Here is a 12740-nt window from a genome sequence, read left to right on the forward strand (position 1 = left end):
AGGAAGGAAATCCTACTCACCTGGTCCCCGGCGACGACCCCGGCATCTTCTCCGGCAGACGCCTTGCTCCCGGCTGGTACCCGCTCACGGACTGGAGAGGCACAGAGATGTTTCATCTTCCGCGCCTTTCCTCCGGATGATTCTATTGGCCGCCTAGGACCAAGGCCCCGGAACCAGACTCTTCAGCCCTGGAGCCCCGGACCAGCCCCGGAACCAGGACCAAGGCCCCGGAACCGGACTATTCAGCCCTGGAGCCCCGGACCCAGGATCCAGGGACCGACCTACGGGCTCAAGGTAGGTAAGTATCAGTATGTGTGGGCTGTGGATGTATTAAACTTTTATTTTTCAGAGTGTCAGTGTGTTTTATTTAACTATTTTTTGTACTGTGGAACTACAAGTGCCAGCGGGCCCTTTAATGCCCCGCATGCTGGGACTTGTGGCTCTCCAAGTCCCAGCATGCGGGGTAGGCTTGCTGGGACTCATAGTTCTACAGTATAAGACAATAGTTTTTATTCTTTTTTTTTACACTTTTCATCAGCCCGATGCCCACCGCCAGGGGCATCGGGGACAGCCCCGGACTTTCAGCATGGGCTGGTAAGTCCTGGAGGGGGGGGACCCCTTCACTGGGGGGGTTCCCACTTCCCTAGGACCCCTGCCCATGCTGACCAGCCACGGGGATAATGCTTTGGCCGCGGGACCTTATATAATAAGTGTCCCCCGGTGGTGGCATTACCCTGCTGGCTGGTTGGGTCTGGTGTTGGTTCTTAAAATATGGGGGACCCCTAGTCATTTTGTACCCCGTATTTTGGGAACCAGCACTGGACCTTGAGCCTGGTGCTGGTTTCATTAAATCAAGGGAACCCCTATTTCTTTGTCCCTCTGATTTTCTGATACCAGCACCAGCTTTTTGAGCCTGGGGCTGGTTATGCTTAGGAGGCAGGGCCGGTGTAAGGCTTCTCAGCACCCTAGGCAAAACTTCAACCTACTGCCGCCCCACCCCCCCACCCCCATACTGCCACCAATAACAATTTTCCAACCCCTTAATACATACTTGCCTAACATTCTGGAATGGCAGGGAGCCTTCCAAAATTCAGTGGTCCTCCCAGCTACCCAGGCAGGTGGACAAGACCCCTGCTTTCTCTGGGGGACCCCAGAACCCTCTCCTTTGCCACCCACAACAGAGTACAGGAAGGGGACAGCAAAATAGGGAAGTATGCCTCAAGAGAAAGTATGGAGGTGAGGTTGTTAAGTACAACAAGGATCCTCACAGACATCCTTGATTTTATGATAGGCAGACTTGGTGGCGCCCCCCTAGATCCTGGCGCCCTAGGCAGCTGCCTAAAGCTGCCTAGTGGTAGAGCCGGCCCTGTTAGGAGGGGGGACCGCACGCCGTTTTTTTTCTTTTTTTTTGTTTTAACTATTTTTTTACAACAGAACAATGCACAGAACCTTTACTAAAAATCGCAACCCGTTAAATATGCGAGTTCTATACTTTTTAATGGGAAAACATCTGGATGCGATTTTTAGTCTAACTAAAAACGCACCTTTTAAAAATGCGATTTTTGCCGCAAATCGCACCGTATAAAATATGCGATTTTCGGGAAATGCCCGAAAATGGCATATTTTGCGGCAAAAAAACGCAAAAAAAAAAATCGCCTCCCATTACATTTCGCCCAAGATGTATTTCATTTATGGACACATGCTGCAAGTACTTCACAAAAGCCACCAGGGGGCGATGGTAATCATGAGTAAATAGGTATCTGTCCATAGGCTGATAGCCAATAGGTCCCTTCAGTCAGTAGATCAACACCATTTGGTCCACACAAATATGATTAAAAAAGCCAAAAGGTCAATATGGCAAAAGTTGACATATGAAAAGGTCACAGTATTTTGTTTAACTTTTTTTTTTTACTTTACCATCCACTTGGACTCCGATTGGGAAAGGTAAATTGCCCAAACACTGTACTCTATTTTGGGGTTCATATTCTGAAATCTAATTTAACACCATAAGAACATTAAAAAACTCATGTCGACCTCTTCATGTGTCAGCCATTTTGATTTAAATATTTATCTATGTTGACCATATGAGGTCAACCTAGAAACTGTCAACTTTTCATTATCGACCCTTTATACCGTAACTGATAAATATTACCGTGTAGTCATCTGATACTTGACATATGATTGAATAAACATTCTGCGTTTCATGACATAAATCCAGACAGTAATGGGGTGTTGTCTTTGTACCTACAGATCAGCAATGGGCCACTTTGGGGCCCAGATACTATTGATCTGCACTTTGCTGCTCTATGGTAAGTTGCCTTAATGTAATAAAAAAGTATAAGATTGTGGCTATCGATAGTCATTGTTGTTATATATTTAACAATGTAAGTTTTACCTGAATGAAATGTAAAGAAACTTTGGGTGAGTGATAACTCATACTTGACCCACACACAAAGAATAGCACATACTGTAGTACACAGTATAACAATATTATCCTGGTAAACAGTTTTCATTTAAAGCCTTAAGCTGTTAACACAGAAGACAGGGAGAGTGCCCCACCTGGTGGCCACACAGGTTACTGCAGTTATAACATTAAGGGTGAGATTTAATATGAAGAGAGATTCAGAAAGTGAGAGATTTGGGAAGAAATCTGCAGGTTTTTTTTTTAAAAGTGGCAATCATTTATACTGCAAAACCAGTTTGATTTTGAAGTGTAAATGATTGGCGCTTTGAAAAAAAAAAATGCAGATTTCTTCCCAAATCTCTCACTTTCTGAATCTCTCTTCATATTAAATCTCACCCAAAGTTTTGAAGGAGTGTTTGGTGTGGTTTCAGCATATAGGGAAGAGTAACCACATGCCTTAGGAGGTTTTTTTTTTACTTTTTAAATTACATTCCCCGGTATTTCTATATGACAGTCATTTATGTTCAGTGGTGTCTTCCTAATGTTAATATGTATTACGCATTAATGGATGTCAGAGTTGCCTACTTTTAGCCAGCTAGAGGAAGTAGGGCACGTGCTAGTGGATGTGCCACAAAAGGGGCATGGCCTGAGGTGGAGCTCTACAAAGGAGCCTTGAACAGGGGCGTGGCCATTTCAATCGCATCATTCTGACCACACACTCCACTGTGTAATGCTGGTATTACAGCAAGGATGCTTCATTGGGTCCCCACAGAGTCCCACACTTAGTGGGGATTGCAGAGAACATGCCCACCTTTCTGGTGGATCAGGAGGTGGACCCAATTTTCAGGAGCCTCCCAGCCAATCTGGGAGGGTAGACAAGTATGATGTATGTATATAATAACAACACTCATGGAACATCAGGGAGAGTCCGGATTTCAAGGTTCTAGTTGCCTCCTAACGGAGTTGGCCCATACTCCCACATGCACCTACTGAAGTGGGTGGTCCTTGAACTGGATGAAGAGACTCACAATAAATCATGCCACTATTGGCAAGATAGATGGGCACCCTGCATCCATCTTTAATGACTTCTTCTGCATCCCATGTTGGCACTGCAGAAGAAAATCACCTGGGAAATGCTGGTTCTGTTATTTTACCAGTGATTCAAGACTTGTTTGAGGATATGTCAAATTATACTACATACAAAGACAATGGGAGTTCCGTTACCAACCTGCGATAGAATGCATCATCCGTACCATACACACTGGACAATATTTGAAACAATATATCTTAGAAGGGCCAACATGAGTGATATCATTCGATCAGTGTGTAGTCAGCGAAGTGAGTCAGCAACAGTGCTGCGATATCCGGTGATCGATAGACACAAAAGTTCGAAATTCACAAGGTCAACATTGACAAAAAGTCGCCCTTGGCAGTGATCACCACACGAAAAGGTCAACATGACTGTCTAACACATCAAATCATGGAACAACAGCATTGGTGCTAAAGGAATAGACTCTGCCAGGCCCAGAGTATATTAATGTCACACAATTTAAACAAACACACATACAGATGGAGCCAGCCTCTGCCAGCCCACCGGCACAACATAACCATAACTGGTGGAGGCTGTCAGGGGGTGTGGCCGGCAGACAGGGACAAGCAAGTGGCTCACTTGCTCGCGCATCCCACTACGAAAGGTGGCGGGTACTGGGTGCTTCCATGCCCATCTCCGCTTCATGGAGACATGCAAGAAGCAGAGGAGAGTGGGCAGCTGGCTGCAGGGCTTCCGATAGAATGGGGAATGCAAGCGTCTCATTCTGTCAGACTTCGGGGGCTGACGGGGGACAGTGCATGGCAATTCCATTGCCAAGAGTCGATTCTAATGAGAGCGACTCCATCTGTAGGGCCGTTGAGAAATGTACCTGAGTTATGGAGTGCTTGGCAATTTTGGGAAGCGTGGCCATGCCCACTCATGGGCAAAAAAAAAAAAACAACCATAAAAAGTCTCCCTCTCATCAGCTGGCCTCAGCCCTTACAGCAGGGTTGGTAAAAAGTACCCACCCCCCACTCACACTATGGATGGATCCAGGGAGGAGGCGTTTGGTTCGATCACCTCCCCTAGCATTGCGTGGCTGTGATCACTGTCCCCTGCTTTTTGTATTCCCAGTATGGCAGCTTTACCAGATTTGCAGATCTTAGGCTGTGTACACACGTGGAGCGATTATAGCAAATATCGCTGGAAAAATGGTCGCTGAGAGACCATATTGCCAGTGATTGAAGTGTGCACCAGTCAAAATTGCAGAGAGTGCGCGCTCCAATTTTCAGTCCCTGAATGGACTTCCCCTGCCTCTTCTCCCGGCAGTGTGTCATTTTCATCTGCGACCATCTCTGGTCACTAATGAAAACGGGACACTGAGCAATATGATTGCTGAGCAATTTATTGCCAGCGATCATATTGCCCCGTGTGTACACAGCTTTACATTGATTATACTGTCTGCTACAGTCTAGATTTACTGAGTGCCGAGCTGCTGATGAGCCTGGGCCACTCGAGACCCCTAGGCAGTGGCTGCTGTGCTGTGGGTCAGGATTAATTGTTAATCTGCCCCTCCCAAAAGAAAAGTCTAGATCCACTCCTCACTCACAGTGCCCATAAACAAACTGGGCCAGATTCTCTAAGCTTCAAAAGTGATAAAATGGAGAGTGATAAACAGCCAGCCAATCAGCTTTGAAAAATGTCAGGCAGGAGCTGATTGGCCGGCTGTTTATCACTCTCCATTTTATCACTTTTGAAGAATAGAGAATCTGGCCCACTATCCTTACAAGTCTGGGAAGCATTTTGACCCTGTCTACCTATTGCATGTCTATCCATGTCAACCTTTTGCATGTTGACCTTTTGGGGTAGACTGTCTATCTAGACCAGGGCTGGGCAACACCGGCCCTCCAGATGTTAGTGAACTACACATCCCAGGATGCTTCGCATTAGTTTTGCTATGTGGCTATGCTGAAAAGGATGCAAACCCTCCTGGGATGTGTAGTTCACTAACACCTGGAGGGCCGGTGTTGCCCAGCCCTCATCTAGACACTGTCTATGTAATAATCTACAACCAGACAAAATGATCTCTACTTTACGAGCTGAAGTTTCCGCCAAAGGTTTAGCAATATTCACAAGTTATGTGTTTGGATGGGAAGCAAAGAAAATAAAGCTTTTAACATATAAGATGACAAAATAGACCAGGCTGCTGGGCCCTGCACCCTGTGTAACTTACTTCACTAATAGCATTACAATGCAAAGTATCACTCCATACAGCTTTCCCCACCCTTTACAGAGGCCCTGTCCTTTGCCTTGATATAAGCTCTAAGCCTTGCTAGGGCATATAATATGCAGTTACTGTATGCAGGTTACAGCACAGACTGGATGGAGGAAGCTGCTCCCGCCGTGGTCCGGCACATGCACCGCTGCAGCACCAGCATGGGCTGGTCAGAGGCTTACAATTCATGTTTTAGACAGCTAGCGTTATGTAAGCCTTGTAACCTCCCTGCATAATGCAGTTTGGGGGGGGGGGGATTAGCCCCTCACACCATAGCCCCTTGGGGACTGATCAGGTTCACTGCCAGCCCAGGCAAATAATGGGCCATTCCCTACGAGAGGCTGGCAGTGACGAATTTTTTTATAATTTCATTACTTTGCTCTGACTGCAACAAATTTACCCCTGTGACGCATGGGCCGGTATATCTAGTATACTGTACCTCCCATATAAAATACTGTATGTGGAAATTAAAGAAACTCTATCTCCTGCAGAAACATGGCGCCAGTGTTACTACAGGTTGAGTATCTCTTATCTAAATGGCTGAGGACCAGAAGCATTTTGGATAACGGATTATTCCGTATTTTGGAACATTTTTATATTTCAATGATGTATCTTGCATTTATGTTGTATAAACACATAAAACACATGAAATACACGCAGATAGATTTTACTTGTGCATGAAATGGTTATGGTTGCCACAAAGCTGGTACTAGGTGGCACTGTTGCTCTTGCCCAGCAGTCCTAAGGCTTTGTCTATAACAGCCACTTTTCCCTAGCGATTAGGTGCACTGGGTACTGGGGTGCCGCCAGGTCTTAAGTTGGACAAGGCTGCTACAGGAGGCTGTGTGAGGCAAATACAGGACTGAAATCAGACTGGGACATGGGAGGAAGTACCAGACACATAGGACAAATTAGACATTTTAGCATACTACCCTGTGCGACTAGCACTGGACCACTGCGGCAGGTGTATACACTAGCCCCACAGCACCGGTGTTGGAGTTACCAAGCACTGGGCAGTGAACTGCAATGGCTGAGGTATTAGCGATGCAGTTGCCGGTTAGCATCACTGTGCCAGTGCAGGTCGACACGCGGACAAACAGGACAGGACTGCAGAGCAGTACCGGTTACAGGCGGACAAACCGACTATAATGGACTGCAGAGCAGTACCCGCTAAGGACAGGCAAATGGATCGGATCCACAAGTGGATTTGTTGCTTATAGTGACACCAGAATATACACGTAGACATACAGAGACTCATCAAGGGCAGGTAGATACAGGACATGGGTTCGTCTAAGAGCCACAAACATAATCTCAATTAGAGCAGGGACATCCAAAGGGGTGAAACAGAAGCTTTGTCAGATCAGGGACATAAAGGCAGTGTACAATAACAGGTACATGCAAAGAAACAGATTATTCAGAGAATACAGAAGTAATACCGAAGATTGAATAGCACTAGAAACTAGCAGTATAAACTTTATAAGCACTTAGGGCAGGCTGGGTAATATAGGGAGCAACTCCCAATGAAAACAACCAGAAAGGACAAGCCTCCCAATCACTGCAGCTGGACAGCCAGACACACAGGCCGAGTGCTAATGGCCTAATTATGACAGCTGAGACTGCACATACAGCAGTCAGGCTGCAGGAACATACACCTGCCAGAGGCAGTTCATAACAGAAACAAGGTTTCAAACATGAACATAGGAATATAAATAGTTTTTTTGTGCCAGCGCTGGCTGAAAAATACACACAAGACGGTATATCAATTAATAATTTTTACTTAATAAAATACATATCAAAATATAATAATAACAGGAAATTAAACAAAATCAATTTAAAAGAGAAGCCTTTTTGAATGTGTCTCAGTCTAGCTACATTCAAAAAGTCTTCTCTTTTAAATCATCTTGGCCCTTATTCTGGTTGGTGCGGCCGGAGCCGCACACGGTGCTCCGGCCGCACAAACCAATCCCCGCCCACGAGACGGATCGCCACGGCCGTCCGTACACGGACGGCTGGCGATCCGCATAAAAATGGTGGGGCGTACGCCTCCACCATGGTGGGAGCTGCCCCCTGCATTCGATGGTCGTCGACCATCGAAGGCAGGGCCGCACGCCACAGCAGCTCCCGCAAGCTGAGACCACACGGACAATCGTCCGTGTGATAGCTTGTATGGGGGCTGAGAGCTGACATCCGGCAACGTCAGCTTTCCGCCCCCATCAGTGGCGTCATGCCCTGATTAGCATGCATACGCCCTGCGTTTGCATGGGAACGCCCATGAAACGCGGGGCGTATACATAGGGAAATGAGGGTATGAAGCCCCTCACGCCCCTATACGCCCCCTTTGCGGCGGACGAAATACGTCTGCGGCGAATGGGGCTGCACATGCGCAGATTGACCTCTGCGCATGTGCAGACTAAAAACATCGGCGGTACGGCCGCACGCAGGCCGTACCGTCCGATTTAGAATAAGGGCCCTTGTGTGGTGCAAAAAACCTATTTATATTCCTATTATTTTAAGGGCTTGACTACCCCTAGTGCCGGCTGCTGTCAATTGCGCACCACACACATTTATTATTATTATTATTATTATTATTATTACTTTGTTTCAAAACATGAAAAAAAGGTGGGTAATTCTGTATCATGTCCCTAGTAGTTCCAGTTACATATCATGTCCCCAGAAGAGTCAGTTACACATGTCCTCAGTAGTGCCAGTTACATATCATGTCCCCAGTAGAGTCAGTTACACATGTCCCCAGTATTGCCAGTTACATATCATGTCCCCAGTAGAGTCAGTTACACATGTCCCCAGTATTGCCAGTTACATATCATGTCCCCAGTATTGCCAGTTACATATCATGTCCCCAGTAGAGTCAGTTACACATGTCCCCAGTATTGCCAGTTACATATCATGTCCCCAGTAGAGTCAGTTACACATGTCCCCAGTATTGCCAGTTACATATCATGTCCCCAGTAGAGTCAGTTACACATGTCCCCAGTATTGCCAGTTACATATCATGTCCCCAGTATTGCCAGTTACATATCATGTCCCCAGTAGAGTCAGTTACACATGTCCCCAGTATTGCCAGTTACATATCATGTCCCCAGAAGAGTCAGTTACACATGTCCTCAGTATTGCCAGTTACATATCATGTCCCCAGTAGAGTCAGTTACACATGTCCCCAGTAGTGCCAGTTACACATGTCCTCAGTAGTGCCAGTTACATATCATGTCCCCAGTAGTGCCAGTTACATACAGTATCATTTCCACAGTAGAGCCAGTTACACATGTCCCCAGTAGTGACAGTTACATATTATGTCCTCAGTAGTGCCAGTTACACATGTCCCCAGTAGTGCCAGTTACATGTCATGTCCTCAGTAGTGTCAGTTACATATAAAATCTCCAGTAGTGCCACTTACAGATGTCCCCAGTAGTGGCAGCTACATATCATGTCCCTAGTAGTGCCAGTTATATACAGTATCATGTCCCCAGTAGTGCTAGTTATAGATGTCCCTAGCAGTGCCAGTTACATATCATGTCCCTAGTTGTGCCAGTTACATATCATGTCCCCAGCAGTGCTAGTTATATATCATGTCTCCAGTAGTGCCAGTTACAGATGTCCCCAGTAGTGCCAGTTACATTTCATGTCCCCAGTAGTGCCAGTTACATATATCATGTCCCTAGTAGAGCCAGTTACAGATGTCACCAGTAGTGCCAGTTATAGTTATCATGTCCCCAGTAGTGCCAATTACAGATGTCCCATGTCCCCAGTAGTGATAGTTACAGATGTCCCTAGTAGTGCCAATTACAGATGTCCCCAGTAGTGCGAGTTCAGCTGTCCGCAGTAGTGACAATTACAGATGTCCCCAGTAGTGCCAGTTATATATGTAATGTCTCCACTAGTGCCAGTTACAGATGTCCCCACTAGTGCCAGTTACATATCATGTCCCCAGTAGTGCCAGTTACATATCATTTCCCCAGTAGTGCCAGTTATAGATGTCCCCAGTAGTGCCAGTTATATACCATGTCCATTGTAGTGCCTGTTACATTTCATGTCCCCAGTAGTGCCTTTTACAGATGTCCCCAGTATTGCCAGTGACATATCATGTCCCCAGTAGTGCCAGTTACATATCATGTCCCCAGTAGTGCCAGTTATAGATGTCCCCAGTAGTGCCAGTTACATATCGTGTCCCCAGTAGTGCCAGTTACAGATGTCCCCAGTAGTGCCAGTTACAGATGTCCCCAGTAGTTCTTTTAGCAAAAACAAAAAAACAAAACAAGTACATTCTGGAAACTATGGCTTTCGGAATAATATGGATAACGGATGTTTGCATAAGGAGTACTCATCTTGTACTGCCGTGTTCCAGTCTACAATATGTAGCCATAGACCAACTTTTAGCCCCGATTTTCCTAGTTTTTGTATTTAAGCTGCTAATGTTGGCACATTAGCTAATGAGTTTGCAATGGTTCCATTAAGCATCTCTCTTAGGCATTAGGAGCTTTATAGTCTAATGTCTTATGTACAAACAAATAAGTCCAAACAGCCCAGTAGTGAGCGGATCAGGACCTGGAAGAACTTTTCTTGCTGTCAGACCAGAGACTCTAACCTCAAATAAATTGTCACCAGACGCACTTTAAGAGAGGGTGAATACCATGTGCAGGTTCCCATTCATTGGACCCCTTCCACTCAATATCATACCCATACCACACTTTTAAATATAAATTACATGGTCCCGATGGAATTGTTCCCTTTGTCTTAATTAAACATTTTCCTAATTTTTACAGTATATACTGACATTTGTCTTTTGTGTATAGGAGGAATAAACAAAGTGACAGATGGGAAGACAACATGTAAGTAATTGGTACATTCGCTATTATTTGTCTATCACCAGGTACTTGCACTAATGTGCTAGATCTTTACCCCAGTAAAGTGAGCTGTACCTTCCCCTTGTGACCGAGGGGAGTGGCTTACACAGTTGATATTTTATAAAATATTATGTAATACTAAGTGGCCCGTGCAAAAATTTTGCATGTGAATAAAATACGATTCCTTTTAAAGCGAGGTTGGTGGTTTGTAGTAGGATGAAAGAAGAAAAGGTTAATTTGTAGCCATTTCGAGTAGCTGAGCAAAACTGATCATCTTAGCCGCGCCTAGGGTGGCCAATCCCGAGATCGGGATCGGCGGGATCCCGGGATTTGGCCCCCAAAACGCCGGGATTTCAATCCCGGGATTGGAGCATTGCTCAGACGCTGCCCGACTTCTCCCGGCAGCACTGTGTGCAGCGTGACCTCTCAGCGTGAGATGAGGTCACGCTGCGCAGGCAGAGGTCGCGCCCGGCATTGTAATGCCGCGCGCCCACCCGCTCACCCAGCCAGCATGCCAGCGGCATGGACGACCAGTCCCCCCACCAGGCAACCATCAAATGTAAAAAATTACATTGTAATTACTGGGGCAGTAATTGTGGGGCAGTCTTTTTATTAGGAAAGCCAATCCCGGGATCCCGGGGATCCCGGGATTGAGCATTTTTCAATCCCGAATCCCGGGATTGAAAAAATGCCCTGGGATTGGCTTCCCTAGCCGCGCCATATCGACCCATCCAGGGAAACAACTTTAGGGCCAAAAGTACTTTTTAACTTTGATTTTTAAACAGACAATACAATGTGTAATTTTAAATTAACAATTCATCAGAAACGGAGAACTTGGGATCGATTCTGGTTCACACGTAGTAAACTGAATTCGGCACCTGCCATGATTTTTGGGGTTTGCACATTCGGCAGGGCAGCCTCACAGGGACTCGGTAAGGTGTGAGCGTCACAGCTTACTGAGTCAATCAGAATGACCTCCTCAATCTTCAAAATGGTACCTCGTTTATAGATTTTGTTAAGGGCCACGTCTATGTCACCCTTCCTAACTCCACCGCAAGACTCTAATAAGATGTTGATCTAGAGTGGTGGACTTTAAGGGCCCACATGTGCTACAATTTGTTACTAATGAGGTATAAATTGTACAGACATGGGAACATTGTAGATGGGATTATATGAGCTCGGCCCTCTGCGGACTGAGAATTAGCAGTGTGAAATAAATAAATCCAGATAGAAAGTCTTGTTAACCATGGTCTTAAATGATGTGGTCTTATCCTTCAGCATTAATCATAATTTCTGTGTTAAGAGGGCACCAACTCATTCTGTCGCATCTGGTGGTTTGTGGACCCTCTAGACCAGGCGCAGCCTGCACACACTGAAGATCATGTTATCAGAGTGTATTTAGACTTTACAGTAGATAAAAAAGGATTTACAGAAATCAATTCCCTATTTTATTTCATATTGTATTTAGGTAATTGTACCACAGACAATGAAGAGCCGGAATACACTGGGACCATAAAAGTGGGTGAGTTGAAATACATGAATAGTCTGGACAGTCAGGACTGTCAGCACTTAATTCTCCGTTACCTGCCTGTGGATGCCACAGTAAAGGTGCCCATACACTAGTAAGATTTATCTGCAGATCTGGCTGGTTGGAGCAAAAACATGGTTATGGATGAGTGACAGTTTGTCAGTTTTCAAGCATTTCCAAGCAAATGGTCAACTGTCATTTGCTCTCATCCAGAACCATGTTTTTGTTCCAACCAGACAGATCTGCAGATAAATCTACGTGTGTATGGCCACCTTTAGTTCTGTTCAAGGCCTAGATATTGTTCATCCCTGAAGGCTTCATTCCCTGTACAAAGATGGCCACTAAATTAAGCTCATCTACCACAGATGACAAAAGCAGTGCACCAAACTAAACTCTGTTTCGGTGACATGATGCTATCATCTTACAACTCAACAAGTTGGTAATGAATTTCAGCTTCTGATATGTAGATGCAGAAATCTGTCCACAGTACTCACCTCAATGTTTGAAGTCGAGAGGTGCGGCTGGTGATGTTTGGCAGGGTTTAGAGCGGCACTTGGTGTGGCTCCCTATTTGAATTTTGAACTGTACCACGGCCCCACCTCTTGAGCTGATAGTGCACAGTATGACTAGGGTTACCACCTCAT

General features: G+C 45.6%; 1 long non-coding RNA gene across 1 annotated transcript; it reads left to right on the top strand.

The window, feature by feature from the left end:
• Positions 1–1963: 1963 nt before the first annotated feature.
• LOC146042140 (uncharacterized) lies at positions 1964–12093 on the top strand. Its single transcript, XR_014463758.1, has 3 exons — positions 1964–2309; positions 10518–10553; positions 12037–12093. It is a non-coding gene; the product is annotated as an uncharacterized LOC146042140 (long non-coding RNA).
• The last annotated feature ends 647 nt before the right edge of the window (positions 12094–12740 follow it).

This window comes from Crinia signifera, chromosome 19, assembly GCF_055691185.1.
Source record: "Crinia signifera chromosome 19, ASM5569118v1, whole genome shotgun sequence".
NCBI lineage: Eukaryota > Metazoa > Chordata > Amphibia > Anura > Myobatrachidae > Crinia > Crinia signifera.